Raw genomic sequence first — 14,052 nt, 5'->3', positions numbered from 1 at the left:
TCCCCCGCGCCCTCCGCTCGCCGGGGTTATAATTGCCTCTCACCCCCCGGAGGGGTTATTTTGGGGGTGGTTGGAGGCGGCGGCGGCGGCGGCGACGAGGAGGGGAATTTCCTTGTGCCTCCATTCCCGGGAGGGGGGAGCGGCGTTGGAGGCCACCGTTTCCAGGTAAGCGCTGGGGGCCGGACCCCGGGGTGGGGGCGGCTGCGGGCTTGGGCCGGGGGCGCGGGCGGAGGCGGCCTGGGGGTGCCGGGCCGCGGGGGGATGGGCTCGAGTGGAACCTGCATTTTTTAACTTGACCCTTTTGGGAGCTGGGGCTTTGGTGGGGGAGGGGAGGGGAGGGAAGGCATTTAGGGTGCCCCATCCCCCCTTATTCCTCTCGGGCTTCTTTGAAATGCTCACGTGCCTGCCCACCCCCTACCCTTTCCCGGTCTCTGGGGATCCTCACCCTTAATATGTTGTCCCCGAAAATGTGCACCTCGGCCTTCTCCCCCTCTTCCACCCCTTGTGCATTTTACACCCCCTTTTGTGTGTGTGTATGGGGGGGGAGGCTTTCAGGAACGAATTTGCAGCAAATTGAATCAAGGAGCCATCATGAGGCCGACTCCTTTATAGCCTATTTTTAGCAGAGGAGAGGGATCTTTTCAGTGCATGTTATTTTGTGAAATCTCGGGCAGCAATGGAAATCTGCTGCCCGGCCCGGGCGCAGCGACCCTGGCCGGCGGGGTTCGGGGGGCCACTGGCTGCTGCTGCTGGGGCTGCGCGTCTCGGGCGGGGGCGCCGGCCGGGGGAGGGGCGCGCGGTCTGCGGGCCGCGCTCGCGGACGTGTTTGTTTGCAACTTGGTGCTTTTTATCATCTCAAGGGGGTATTAGGTAGAGGCTCTTTGAAGTTGGGCTCGGAAGTATGGAATTGGTAAAGTTACTGCCAGCTTCCTGGTAAGTTTTGGGTGGCACAGAGTCACATCCATTATTTCTGACAGTGTGTAGAGGCCACGTTGTGAGCTTGGGCTCTCGGTAACTTCCTCTTTGCAACCCGTGTCACTTTCGCGAACCGACGCGGACTTTTATTGAAGTGAAATGTTAATCTTACATAGCAGCTTGAGGGAGCCATGCATGTGTTAACATGTTCAGTGTTGGTGGAAGTTCCTAGTTGGCCAAAACAGGCATCGCTTTGCAGTGGCCACCGTGATTAAATTTAGGTGGTGAAAAATGGTGTGTTTCGTGTAAAATTTGGGTTGCAGTGGTTCAAAAAAATGCTCCCATTGTAATGATATTGTATAAGATAATTTGGTTATTATAAATGACAGTTGTTGCTACCTAGTTAACAACTGAATTTCCTCAGTGCCTGAAGTTTACTTAAAACCTTGGAGACTCAGTCTCCAAGATGAAGAGTTTTAAAAACTGTACCTATGTGATCTACAGTTGATTAAGGAGAAAGTTTACTATTGCTTTTGTTGTTTTCTAAACGAATCTTATGCTTGTCTAAACTTGTTAATGAAATGTAGTGGGTGCAACGATGGTTATTTTTAGTCTGAGTGGTTATTTCCCCTACCCCCACCTATAATTAAGTGATCCACTTTCCTCCCTCTTTTCTTTTTTCCTTAAAGACTCCTTTATCAGATTAAATAATATAAAAGGCTTTCCTGGTGTTTTCGCCACATTGCAATAAATATCGTGGTAGCACATTGACGGCACACAAGTAGGTGACTTTTCGCTTTTCCCAGTGTGGTTCATTTTGGTTAAATGAGGTCCATGTGACATTGGTGTATTTCAGTAATCTGACTTCCTGGGACTGTGTGTTCTCACTGTTTTAATAAGTTTATCGTCTAGGGAAATGGAGTAGCTTTGTCTCCATGAAAACAGTGTGTATGTTGAGTTGTATCATGGGAGTTCTCATGGCAAGCAAGCTTCAGACATTGAGGGTTCTAGAAATAGCATTCACCTGTGGAGGAAGGGTGGCAGAAAGAAATATGTCTGTGAGAGTTGTTAGGCTTGTGATTCATGTTTATACATTTTGCTTTTAAATTGAGGTTTTCCTGCTTGTTTGAACTACGTTCAAACCCCCGCCCCCCCCCCGCAGTCCTGCATTATGTATTGTTTGTAATCATAACCATTAAATCTGTAAATAACTACTCTTTTCTGCCATTTGAGTGTTTAGAATCAGACCTATAGGGCAAATTACTAATCTGTGTAGGGATGAAAACAATATGTTCACGGAAAAGTTTTACTTACATTTGGAATTTAAGGGATTTGTTAATGGCATAAAATTGTTGGAAAGCTAACCATCAATTCATGTTTTTCTCCCAACATATACCAGTTTTGGTATGCTAATATGGGAGACACCTGTGGTCAGTGGAGTAGCCCCTTGGGGAGGTTGTAGTTTAGCTTTAAAATAAATATTTTAATAGCTTTTTACATGTGTCCAGGAGTGTTTTTGTTACTTGTGTTCTCAACATCTAATTTAAGGTTTTTTATGGTTACTATGATACCTATCTACCAAGAGAACAAGAAGTAACTGCTTCCTGTGTATTGGGATCATTTCAAGTCAATATGCAGAAAAGGCAGAAACTTAATGTAAACATAGGGGCTAGTGGTATAGAGATGAGACGAATGGACTCTCTGAATAACTACGTGTTGGATAAATACATCTGTTATATGTAGAAATTAAGTATAAGTACAACTTGTAAAATAAACAGCAGACAAAGGAGCCCTACAATTTACTACAGTAATATTACTTCATAGAATTTGACTTGCTACATCTTGGTGAAGTTAGTGGAAATAACTTGTTGGATTTAACTTCTGTTATTTATATAAAAAGAACTGAGAGGAATGTGAATGGTAGTAAGTCAGAAGTGAGATGGCAGAAATGTTGGCACTGTTTGGGACTTTGTATTTTTCTAGTACAAGTGTTTGACTCATTTTACAGATACTTAAAATACAGAAAAAGAAAGAAGTTAACATGGAGACATTTATACAAATCCAAGAATTGGTAGGAGTATGGTCCATTGTCCATTTTGGAGAACATCTTGGTGTTGTCTCCAGCTTCATCATCTACAGAAACTTGAATTAAAATAAATGAAAAACGTGTGAGAGAGCTGCTGAAGAGGTTTGCTCTTCCCCTTCCTCTGGGATTGGGCTCTGAGGGTAATTAACTGTCCTATCACCAACAGCCAGAAGAAAGGCACTCTGCTGGGCCTGTGCTTCACAGAAGGTGTGAGGTCATAAAAAAGTCCACTTCTATGACTTGTATGGACTTTGTGAATAATGAAACAGACGTGTAGAGATGTTAATTCAGTTGTTCAAGATCACAGATGATTGACTCAATGATTTGCTAGGATTGAAACTTAGGTCTTTCTGGGCCCTAATCCATGCTTTTTCTGGGTGACTGGTTGTACCATATTTTCCCTCCTGTGTATTGTCAGTCTTGTCTGTGCATAGTCTTGCAAAACTAGTGTTTCTAATCAAGTTTATGATTCTGTTGTTGGTCACTTCTACTCAGTGGGTCAAGTTTATTGCATGGACAAATGAAATTGATATGACTCAACACTTTTGCGCTTTACCCTCTAGAACTATTTGAATAATATGTGTCAACTACTTTCAACTACTGCATTTCTGACTTCAAGATTGACAGTGTTGAAGTAGCCTTGGTACTACTAGCAGAAAGAGGAATAATGTGGTTCTGTTTCTACAGCTAAAAAGAAAAAGTAAATAATTGTATGCCTAATTATCTTCAGAGTACACATTTGTGAAAATATGTAAAAAAAGTTACGTAAGTTGTATTTTATGGATAGTGATTTGGTTAGGGGTCCTTGGAGTCAGTTACCCAGGTTCAATTTCAGGCATTTCCACTCAGTGGATATGACTAAAGGGTGTGTTTCACCTGTGTTTTCATTTTTCTCTGCGTATTTGGGACAGTCAACTTCCTAGCATTCAGAGGATTGAGAGACTTTTGTATGTGTATGGCACACAGAATAGTGCTCAACATACAAGTAGGGTCATGGAAAAATGATTAGTGATGAGTGATGATGGATTTGGTTTTCAGAGAGCATCATAGTGCTGCACTTTAACCCCTTGCGTCACCAGGGAGGCCTGGATTTGGTTTTCAAAATTCTGTCTTTATATTACATTTTTTATATGTTTGTTATAATGGAGGCATAATGTCATAGGAAGAACTTGGCAGTTTTACTTCCTTAGTTCCAGGGCAAAATACTTGAAATAAGTGTTTAATTTTGAAGTTGTGATTTAAAGCTCACCACATACGTACCTTTAAGCATTAGATTGGATTTTAATACTAAGTTGGGACACTATCAGGTTATACATGGTTGATTAAGGTATACAGTAGGTATCTTTTGTATTCCTTTGTTGCTTTTTTTTGTCACTTGGACCTTAAATTTCAAAAATCTACCCCACCACTTGAAATACCTTACAGCTGTTTTTTTTTTTTAATAAAACATTTGTTTGTTTATGCATACAGAACTGGGGTACAGGCCAGAGGTGCAGGGGCAGTGAGAGGAGGATTCACCAGAGACAGAGTGGGGAGCAGAACAGATAGATTGATGAAGTACACTGCTGAGGGGAGCAATGGCCGGTCAGGAGAGGTCTGCCACGCCATGTAGGTCACCTCCGGTGCTGGGAATAGAACTCATGCTGAAGTGGCTTTAACTTCTTAGTGCTGTGCTTTAATCTTATGCGCCACCAGGGAGGGCCACTCTTCCCTCTTACAGCTGTTTTTAAATAAAATGGGAATTCTGTTTCTTGAGGTAGGATCTTATAATACCTGGGATCTGTTTTTTCAGATTTGGGTGCTTCAAGTAGATCATTGTTTTCTCTAACCTTGATCTTTCTTTCATGTGTGTTCTTGTTTCATATTTTCAGTTGCTGTCAAGACAGGTCTGCTTGGAAGTTCTATACCTCTGAAATATCTGAGCTTTGTCTTATTTTTCACTTGCCTTTTATTTTTTTTAAACCATTCTTATTTTAGCAGTAATTTAATAAGAGCTCTCTGTGTCAGAACCTACATAGGTGCTTTGAGATGTACCAGTGACAATCTGAATCGCTGATATCTTGATTTTAATAATGAAGAAATAAAGGCTCAGGTATTATGGGGGCACACAGAGATTTTAGCCCAATATCCCTGAGTTATAGACCAGTGTTCTTTACTATCAGTTTACTGTCTTCTCAGTGAATGACTAAAAGAATAAGTGGTTTTAGTGTGGGCTGTTGCAATAATTTTTTAGTTGGTTGCCTCCAGTAGTCTTCTCCATCCTATCTTTTGTAACCACTGACATTGTAATTTATTAAAATACTGGTTTCATCATGTCAATTCCTTGCTGGAGAACCCCCTAATGGCTTTGCTTTGCCAACTGGATTGAGTTCATTATTTTAGTTTGGCTTGTAAGGCTCCTTCCTATTCAGCTCTATTTTTTCACTCTTCCCCAACTGCAATTTTTTAAAAAAAATTTATTTTTGCATACAGAACTGGGGTACAGGCCAGAGGTGCAGAGGGGTGTGTATGTGTGTATGTATACGTGCACAGGCCAGAGGTGCAGGTGTGTGTGTGTGTGTGGGGTGTGTAGGGGTGTGTGTGTGTGTGTGAGAGAGAGAGAGAGAGAGAGAGAGAGAAAGAGAGAGAGAGAGGACTTACTAGAGGTAGAGTGGGGAACGGAACAGGCAGATCACTGAAATACATTGCTGAGGGAAGCAGCAGGTGGGTCAGCAGGTGGGCTATGCCATGTAGGTCAGCTCCCTGGCCAGCGAGCCAACTCCTGCAGCAGTGCGATAGCTTTATAGTACTGTGGTTAACACATTGTGCCACCCAGGAGGGGCCCTCTTTGTCCTTTTTGTAGCCTAGTTTCATCCCACTTTTTCAGTGAAGTTTTTTTTGGTGTCCTGAGTATATTTCTTAGATTTTATTGCTTTTAATGAATTTTGTAGGGAAGTAGATATAATTGTCATGGTACTTACTATCATTTTATCTATTCCTTTCTAGTAGATTATAATGGTAAAGCTGTGAGGTATTCCAAATAACCCAGGGTAATTTACTCTGAAAACAAATAACTTGGTATTTATATCCTGTTATTCATTGCCCCAACTACATATCACATTTCTTGAAATAATCTTTTTTCTTAGTATATTAAGCATAATTCTTGATTTTTGTACCATACCATTTTCATGTTAAATTGGATTGTTTCTAGAAAGGCCTCTGTTAAAATAAGGACAGTGACTGCTGATGTGGCAGAAGCTTCTCTTTGAATTAGACCTTCAAAATTTTAGGTGTAGTGTTGTCAGCCATATTTAATTGTTGATTTGAATTTTAGTACTCCTAGTGTTGACAAGGAAGGAAACAAAAACTTCAAACTTAGAGTGAAATGGAAATGGATAGCTTTATTCTTTACCCTGAAATAGTAGCCACAGTATTGGTGAAAAACCTTGTTTAGTCGGGAATTAGTCACACTGTTAAACAATTTATTTTTGCCAAATAGTATACAATTTAAGATTTTGGACTTTATTTTTTAAATCTCTCAGGTTTTTTTTTTCTTGCTCATTACTTTCTCATTAGTGTGCTAAATAAGATTGTATTTTAAATTCTCAGTATATGTGACAATTTTGTTACCACATTGGAGTTTCTTTTGAGTCATTGAGGTGAATGTATTAACATTCTGTATAGAGTTTGTCTCTTATATAGTCTAAGTGAGCTTAATCTACCAGAAGAATGTCATCATATCTATTTCCCTTCAGTAGGTTTTAGTGGTAAAGCTGTGAGGTATTAGTTCCAAACAACCCAGAGTAATTTACTCTGAAGGGGTAATTTATTGTTTAAAAGTTTTAAGTTCTAAAATATAGTATGAAATTTTATTTTTTATTTCCAGTATGGTTTTATTTGCAACCTGTGATATGAGATGGGTGTTACCCTGAGATTCACTCTTAACTCATCATTAATGCAATCAAACTAGAAGGGTCATGCTTGAGATCAGTAGTTTTCATTATACATGGAGAAATGTCCAGATTAAGACAAAAGTTTGGGAGAAATCAAGTACTGTACTGTACACTGTAAGAAAATTAATAAAAGAAAAACTTGAAAAAAATTTCAGAAATCATTTTGAAATTGTGGATCCTATCTCACTGTTAGACTATTTATGTTCCCCCCAAAATTCATTTGCCGAACCCCTAACCCCATGTTCCCAGGTGATGGTATTTGGAGATGAAATGTTTGAAGGTAACTAGGGTTAGATGAGATAATGAGGGTACAAGTCCTTGTCTAATAGTATTAATGTCTATAGAAGAGGAGACCTTCTTTGCTTCCTTTGCTCCCATAAAGTCATTTAATCATACAGCTGAGAGAAGAGACCTCAAAAAATAAAATATAGGCCCTCCCTGGTGGCTCAGCGGGTTAAAGCACAGCACAAAGAAACTTAAGCCACTTCCGCATGAGTTTGATCCCCGCCTGCCCTGGAGGAGATCCACATGGCGAGGCAGACCTCTCCTGACCCGTCCGATGCTCCCCTCAGCAGTGTACTTTGTCGATCTGTCTGTTCTACACCCCACTCTGTCTCTGGTGAAGCCTCTCACCCTCCGCATCTCTGGCCTGTACCCCAGTTCTGTATGAATAAATAAATAAATCTTTAAAAAAATATATATATACCTGTAAGCACCTTGATTTTTGGCGTACCCAACTATGAGAAATTTGTTTAATCCAAAAAAAAAAATGGTTTATGTGAAATGAATGTCTTAAGTTGGGGAGTTTGCCATCTATTTACTTTTTATCTATTGAAGATTTCTTCAGGAGGTATATTTTAAAAAACAAATTGGGAGCAGCCGTCACAAGTGGCCATTCTGTTGTCTAAATATAATAATTTTCTTTCTAGGAAATTGTGTTCTGGACTTCAAATCTTTTTTTTTTCCCAGTAAAAGGAGATGCTTAAAATTTTATTACCTTTTTAAGAGTGAGGAGCTTTTACTTTCTAGAACTAAAATTATCAACTTCTTTATCCTAATTTATTAGAGATCAAAGGTAGTAGCGGTGCTTTTCCTTATTTGTTCTTTTGCACTGTGTCCTATTTAGCACACTAAATAATAGGACACTATAATGAAGTAATCAGTGATTCAGTTAAATGAATGTTTGTATTTTTGTTCTTACCACAAATCTCCTGGTAGTTAGCATTTTAATATTGAATCAGTAAGCAAATTAATTTTTATTTTTTTGTGAAGCCATAATTACATAGATAAATCATTTTAGTTTCTAGAAATTTATGTCCAAGAGTAGCAGAGGAAATGTTACCTGAAGTTTCTTATTTATTCATTCAGTGTTTATATCGTTATTTTGGAATTAAAGCGCTTCAATTTTGTCATTTAATTTCACATAATTTTTTTTGGGGGGGAGGGGCCACCAGTTGGAATTTGCTTAGATTTCTTAAAAAAAGATAACATCCATAGAATGGTATTAAAAAAGGGGTGGTGAGGGAAGTGCACTGGACTATGGTGATGACACATGGGTGATTTGGGTATGGGGAAAGTCCACAGGGATTACAACTCAGATGGAAAAAGGCACAAAATGATGTAGAAATAAACTTTTATTAAAAAAAAGATAACATCCAATATAATAGTCAGAAAGTACTTGGCTATGTCTTGTGTGAATCAAGCTCTGCCAGACAAGTTACAGTGAGCATGTCTTGATGGCTACCTTTAATAGAATACAGCTTATGGGTTAGAAAGAGACATATTTTATGCATTCCTGTTAATTTGAACAGGCTAATTAGGTAGAGTGTATATAGTAATTTTGTTCTATTTCTATTTTGCGATTATCAGATTTCATTAAGTCACAGTATAATGCAATTGGGTCATCTACTTTGGGTTTCTGAATAAGGTAGTGGGAATAGATAATGAATGAATTTCCTTAATAGCTTTTACCCCCTTTCTGTATAATTATCCTTTTATGGTATATAATTTATCCTGTGTGTGAATTTTTCAATACTATTTGTAGTTGTAACAAAATTCTTTACTATCTTTTTATATACAAATTTAATATGCTGTGTACTTGAAAAAAAATTCTCCCATTAAAGGGATGAGTTTTCTGTAAATCACCTTTTTCTTAGTAAGCAAAATATTTTTCTGAGGTTCTAGTTAACTGTTGTCCTATCAGGGGTATAGGTTTTGAGATCACCAATTTTAACAGATGTTTTGTGTAAATTTTTCTTTTGCAGCTTTGTTTAGATTTGATGTTTATGACTTGTTCGTATTTAAAGAATCTTCTCATAATTAGTATTAATTGAAAAAACAAGGAGGTAGAATATCTTGTATAGTCTGTTGCCTCTGTAGCTTGAAGAAAGGGAGAAGAGTGAAAAGGAGGAAACATGGAGTTATATGAGAGAGAGTGTATGTTTGTAATTTATATGTTTCAGTGATCCCAGAATGATACACAAAAGACGAGTAAAAGTGGTTTTGGGGGATGGAGGAAATCAAGTGATTATGTGTGGGAAAGGTTTATTTTTATGTATAATTTTTAAACTGTTGGAATCTTATGTTAACATTGCTATTTTAAAAAGTGATTTTAAAACATCAAGTAATTCAGTTAAGAATTCTTAATTTGGGGCCCTCACTGATGGCGCAGTGGGTTAAAGCACAGCACTTCAGCATGAGTTCGATTCCTGCCCAGGAGTGACCCACATGGCTCAGCAGACCTCTCTTAACTCTCGCCTACTGCTTGCCTCAGCAGTGTTCTTTGTCAGTCGGCCTGTTCTGCTCCCTACTCTGCCTCTGGTGAATCCTCTCACTGACCCTGCACCTCTGGCTTGTACCCCAGTTCTCTATGCATAAATAAGTCTTAATTTTACAACTTCTTTAATTTTGGGTAGTCAAAAGAAGAATACTGTTAATTTCCTGCATGTTTTCAGTACATTTTTAAAGAACTGGAACTATGTATATTTCTACATATCTCTTCAGATTTGTTAGCAGAATTGGTCATTTGGAATGATTAAAAAATACTGATTTTGGTATATATGTGGGTTATCAGATCAGATCAGTATCTTTGGTAATGAACTGGCACTTTTCAAGTCAATTTTTTTTTTTTTGCTTTTCAGTTTTTATCTGAAGTTGATAACTAGAAGTTAATAGCAGTTTTTAAAAGAAAATTTTTGTTGTCTAGATATATGTAGGATTTTCTTTTAGAGGTGGTACTTTGTCAAGGGTTTGGAAATCCTGGTGAAAATTGGTGTTCTCACCTCTTAGGAGTAGATTTTAATAATTTTGATTATCTTTAATATGGTAGGATTTATGAAATTATAAATTCTGATACTGGCATGGATTTTGTCATGTATGTAGTATTGATTCCAAGGAATCAGATAGCGTAGGTTCTGATTCCATTTTAGGTTGCACTTGGTATCACTTGTAATTGTTCGTTAGTTTAATTTGCCAGTAAAAAATCTTACCTTCTAGTTGTGCTCATCATTTTCAGCTGAAGCAATCTCAGAGAAAGCATCTATTTTAGACTTGATCCCAGTCTTTGTCAGCTCTCTATTATAGCAGGGGTAGGTGAGGTAAGGTGAAGAACTCAGCCTTCGGAACCAGGAATACCCGGTTTGAATCATTTAGACCTACTTTATTTATTAGTTGCGTGTCTTTGGGAAATTAATTCATTTCCACTGTGGAAAATGGGAATAAAATAGGACAATATTTTCTTCACAGAGCTGTAAAGCAGTTGTCACTGAACCTGGTACATAGGAAGCTCCTGATCCTAGCTACTTGCAGCAGCAACAGCTGTAGAGAGGCAGAAAAGTGACACACTCTTGTAAATTTGTCATGGCTTCCTTTGGCAGCAGGAGAGAATAGAATGGCCAGAATTTCTAGTTCAGGATGTTTTTAGTGACCGAGCTTTTGTGTTGCTCCCTCTAAAATGAGAATGTGTACTATGGAGTTTTGTTATAATTTTGATATATATGTTGTCTCCAGTAATGTTTTACATTGAATCCTATCTGGTCTTCATGTCATGTTTTTCTTTAAAAATCTTTTTGCCCTCTGGAATGGAATCTCTACTGTTTTTCTCCATTCTTTGGGAGATCAAGCTGTCAGTGGATACTGCTTGAATGGCTGAGTCATTTTCAAGCACATTATATATTATGAGAACTTTGACATGGACTCTAAGAAATTTCATAATGCAATACAAGTTATATGCTAATGTGCAGAAAATACTAACGTCAAGTTTTCAGGAAATATTTGCTTAATATCCAGTACATGCTCATTTTATGTACTCTTTACTGGAAAAAACTTGCTTTTGTAAACCTCAGTTAATTTTATAAGTAGTAATGATTTTATTATTTACTAAATTTAGGAAGTACTGGTCCAAATGAGTGTAAAATTGCAATTCTTTAACATTTATGGACAGAATTGGGACTTAGATATTTTGAATGATAGAGTTGGATAAGCCATATTTATTGGTGTTAATGTCTGAAGCTAGTAATTGAGGTTCTATTAGAATTCTGAAATTCTAAAGCTACCATACTGTTTCTTACATCTCTTTAGAAATACTTGGATAGATTGTTTTTGAACTATTTACAATATAGTTTATTGTATTTGTTGACTGTATGAAGTTACACTTTTTGAAGATTAAGGTGCTTATGTTTGTCTTAACTTGATATCTTGGGTTATGAACACTAGTTACCGGGCTAGCACAGATTTCACTCTTTTAGTGTTATTTGTTGATTCCTGTCACATTGGGTAGGTCCTGTCTTTTTAATTTTTTTTAAAGATTTATTTATGATAATAGAACCGGTATTCAGGCCAGGTATATGGGGGTGAGAGGATTCACCAAGAGAGTGGGGAGCAGATCTGGTAGATCAACTGATACACACTGCCGAGGGGAGCAGCAGGTGAGACAGGCAGGTCTGCTGCACCATGTGGGTCAGTTCCTTGGCTGGGGATCGAACTCCGTGCTACAGTGGAGATAGCTTCATAGTGCTCTGCTTTTAACTCCTTGTGCCACTAGGGAGGCCACAGGTAGGTCCGTTCTTGGGGCAATTGTGTGTTTCTTCCATAAAGTGTTGGGCAGATTTTAGATAATCTATTTGTTGATTTCTATTTTTGTTGATTTCTATTTATGTTGAGTCGAATCCATGAAGTGCTCTGATTAAGAGACAGGTTTCCTAATTTTTGCCTTTTTTGATGGTGATTTTATATACCCATTTTAAAAAGGATCCATTCACTTTCACAATTTCTCTTAACTCTTGGATTTTATAGTGTTCATATTGAAAAAGTTGTGAGGCTCTGTTTGGTAATCTGGTAAACTTCCTAGTCAGAAGTTTTTGGCATCTGCAGAAATATGCTCAGAGGCTGGGAGAGTCCATGACCAGATGTTAGTAGTTAAAATTGATTTTGGGATGTTACATGGACTTGATTTTGGGATGTTGTGCGTTAGTGATACTCATGTATATCAAGTCTCCCCTTTCCTCCTTGGTAATTTTTCCTGGTTTTAACTATGACATAACCATACGGTTTTATGTCATCTAGCCTGGCGAATTTCTGGTTGTTGATATTAAATGTGTGCATAGTATACCTGCCAGTTCCTTCCTCTTTGGCCATGACCTTTGTCTGGGCATTGAGACTGTGCACTCTTTGCCCCTTTTCTCTCAAGTTAGCCATTGCTATACAAGTGATTGTGACCAGGCTGGCTTTTAATTCTGACCTCCTCTTCTCGCCCATATTCTAACATGGTAACATCCTGTACTTTCTGCCTATGGTTCTTTTGATGCAAGCTGGCAACGGCATTATATTTCCATTGATGATAAATGTAAGAAGACAAAGTTGAAAGAGGGGGGGGTCCTCGATGGAATGTAGGAATAGAAGGTGTTAGCACCAGATTGTCAGCATTAGGTGGGGGCAACATCCTCAGCTTCCAGCTACTGATAAATGTAGAAAATGTGAGATACTCGCTATTTGGAATGGAGGTTGGAGATAAGAAATCGTGGTAGAAGTAATTCTGTTACAGGAATTTGGAAGTAAAAACTGAATATGACCCTATTCTCCTTCTACCCTTGGACTTTACTGATACGGAAAAGACAGTCTTTTTTATCCATGGGAGATAGTTGAATTGGCTTTCTGGAAACCAAATTTTTCTGGAAGGGAAGATAAGAGTTTCAAGTTTAGGGCCTCCCTGGTGGCACAGGGTTAAATCTCAACACTATCAAGCTATCTCCAGCCATGGAGTTTGTCTCTCCTGCTGCTTCCCTCAGCAGTATATTTCAGTAGATCTGCTTGTTATGCTCTGCTCCCCACTCTGAATTCTAGCACCCCTTGCACCTCTGGCCTACAAGCCAATTCTGTATGCATAAATAAGATGTTAAAGTTTCAGTTTTAAAGTTTAAGTTAAAATAATTGCCACACACTTTGTGATGTTTTAAGAAATATAATAGTTGTAAAATTTATCAACAGATCAAAAATACAAAGGATAGAATGTTTAAAATACTAATACTTTTACTTTGTCCTTAGATTATTGAAACAGGTAAGGTAAGATAACTATTAATTGGAGAAATGAACACAATTTTTCTTAGATTTTTTTTTTAAACCTCTGCTTTTACCTTTTGCTTAAGTAGATAATTTAATCTTTTGTGCCCAAGGCTGTTTTGAGTTTTGTATATTTTCTAATTGTTGCTTCTCTATTTGGTTTATTCTCTTTTTTTGGGTCATACACTCTCTAGTCTCATTTATCTTTCTTGCTTTTTCTTCCAGATGACTCATATATGTTTTGCTAGTAGATAACATTAGTTGGCTGGTTGATTTGGTTTGACAAATCAGCGTAGATGACTTACTACAAGTGAGAACTAGTAGTACCAGGAAAAGTGGCTTTTTTTTTTGAGATGTGCATACAGGCATATTAATGATCTTTTGATAAATATTATGGTAGTGCACATGGTATAATTACATGAATGAGTATTTTGCTTTATAGAATGCACAGTAGAAATACTTATGCATGCTATTTTGTCACGCACTGCAATAAGATGCTCAATAAATTCGTTTCCTTCCTTTCCCCCTTCTCTAGGTTTTCTCTTACTCAGTATAAAATCCAAA

At 38.1% G+C, this 14,052-nt stretch overlaps 1 protein-coding gene across 2 annotated transcripts in view; it reads left to right on the top strand.

Annotated features, from left to right (window-relative positions):
• Positions 1-6: 6 nt before the first annotated feature.
• Positions 7-14,052, top strand: part of TBL1XR1 (transducin (beta)-like 1 X-linked receptor 1) — a 168,983-nt gene continuing 154,937 nt past the window's right edge. Inside the window, exon 1 of one of the 2 annotated variants that reach the window (XM_004674979.2) lies at positions 7-165. The gene's annotated coding sequence lies outside the window, so the exon portion shown is untranslated. The remainder of the gene's footprint in view (positions 166-14,052) is intronic. The other variant, XM_012733188.1, reaches the window with a different exon arrangement.

The sequence above is a fragment of the Condylura cristata genome, unplaced genomic scaffold (genome assembly GCF_000260355.1).
Source record: "Condylura cristata isolate star-nosed mole 26May11 unplaced genomic scaffold, ConCri1.0 scaffold00003, whole genome shotgun sequence".
Lineage (NCBI taxonomy): Eukaryota > Metazoa > Chordata > Mammalia > Eulipotyphla > Talpidae > Condylura > Condylura cristata.
Note: the sequence above shows the minus strand (reverse complement) of the source record. Positions and strands in the feature narration are given on the sequence as shown.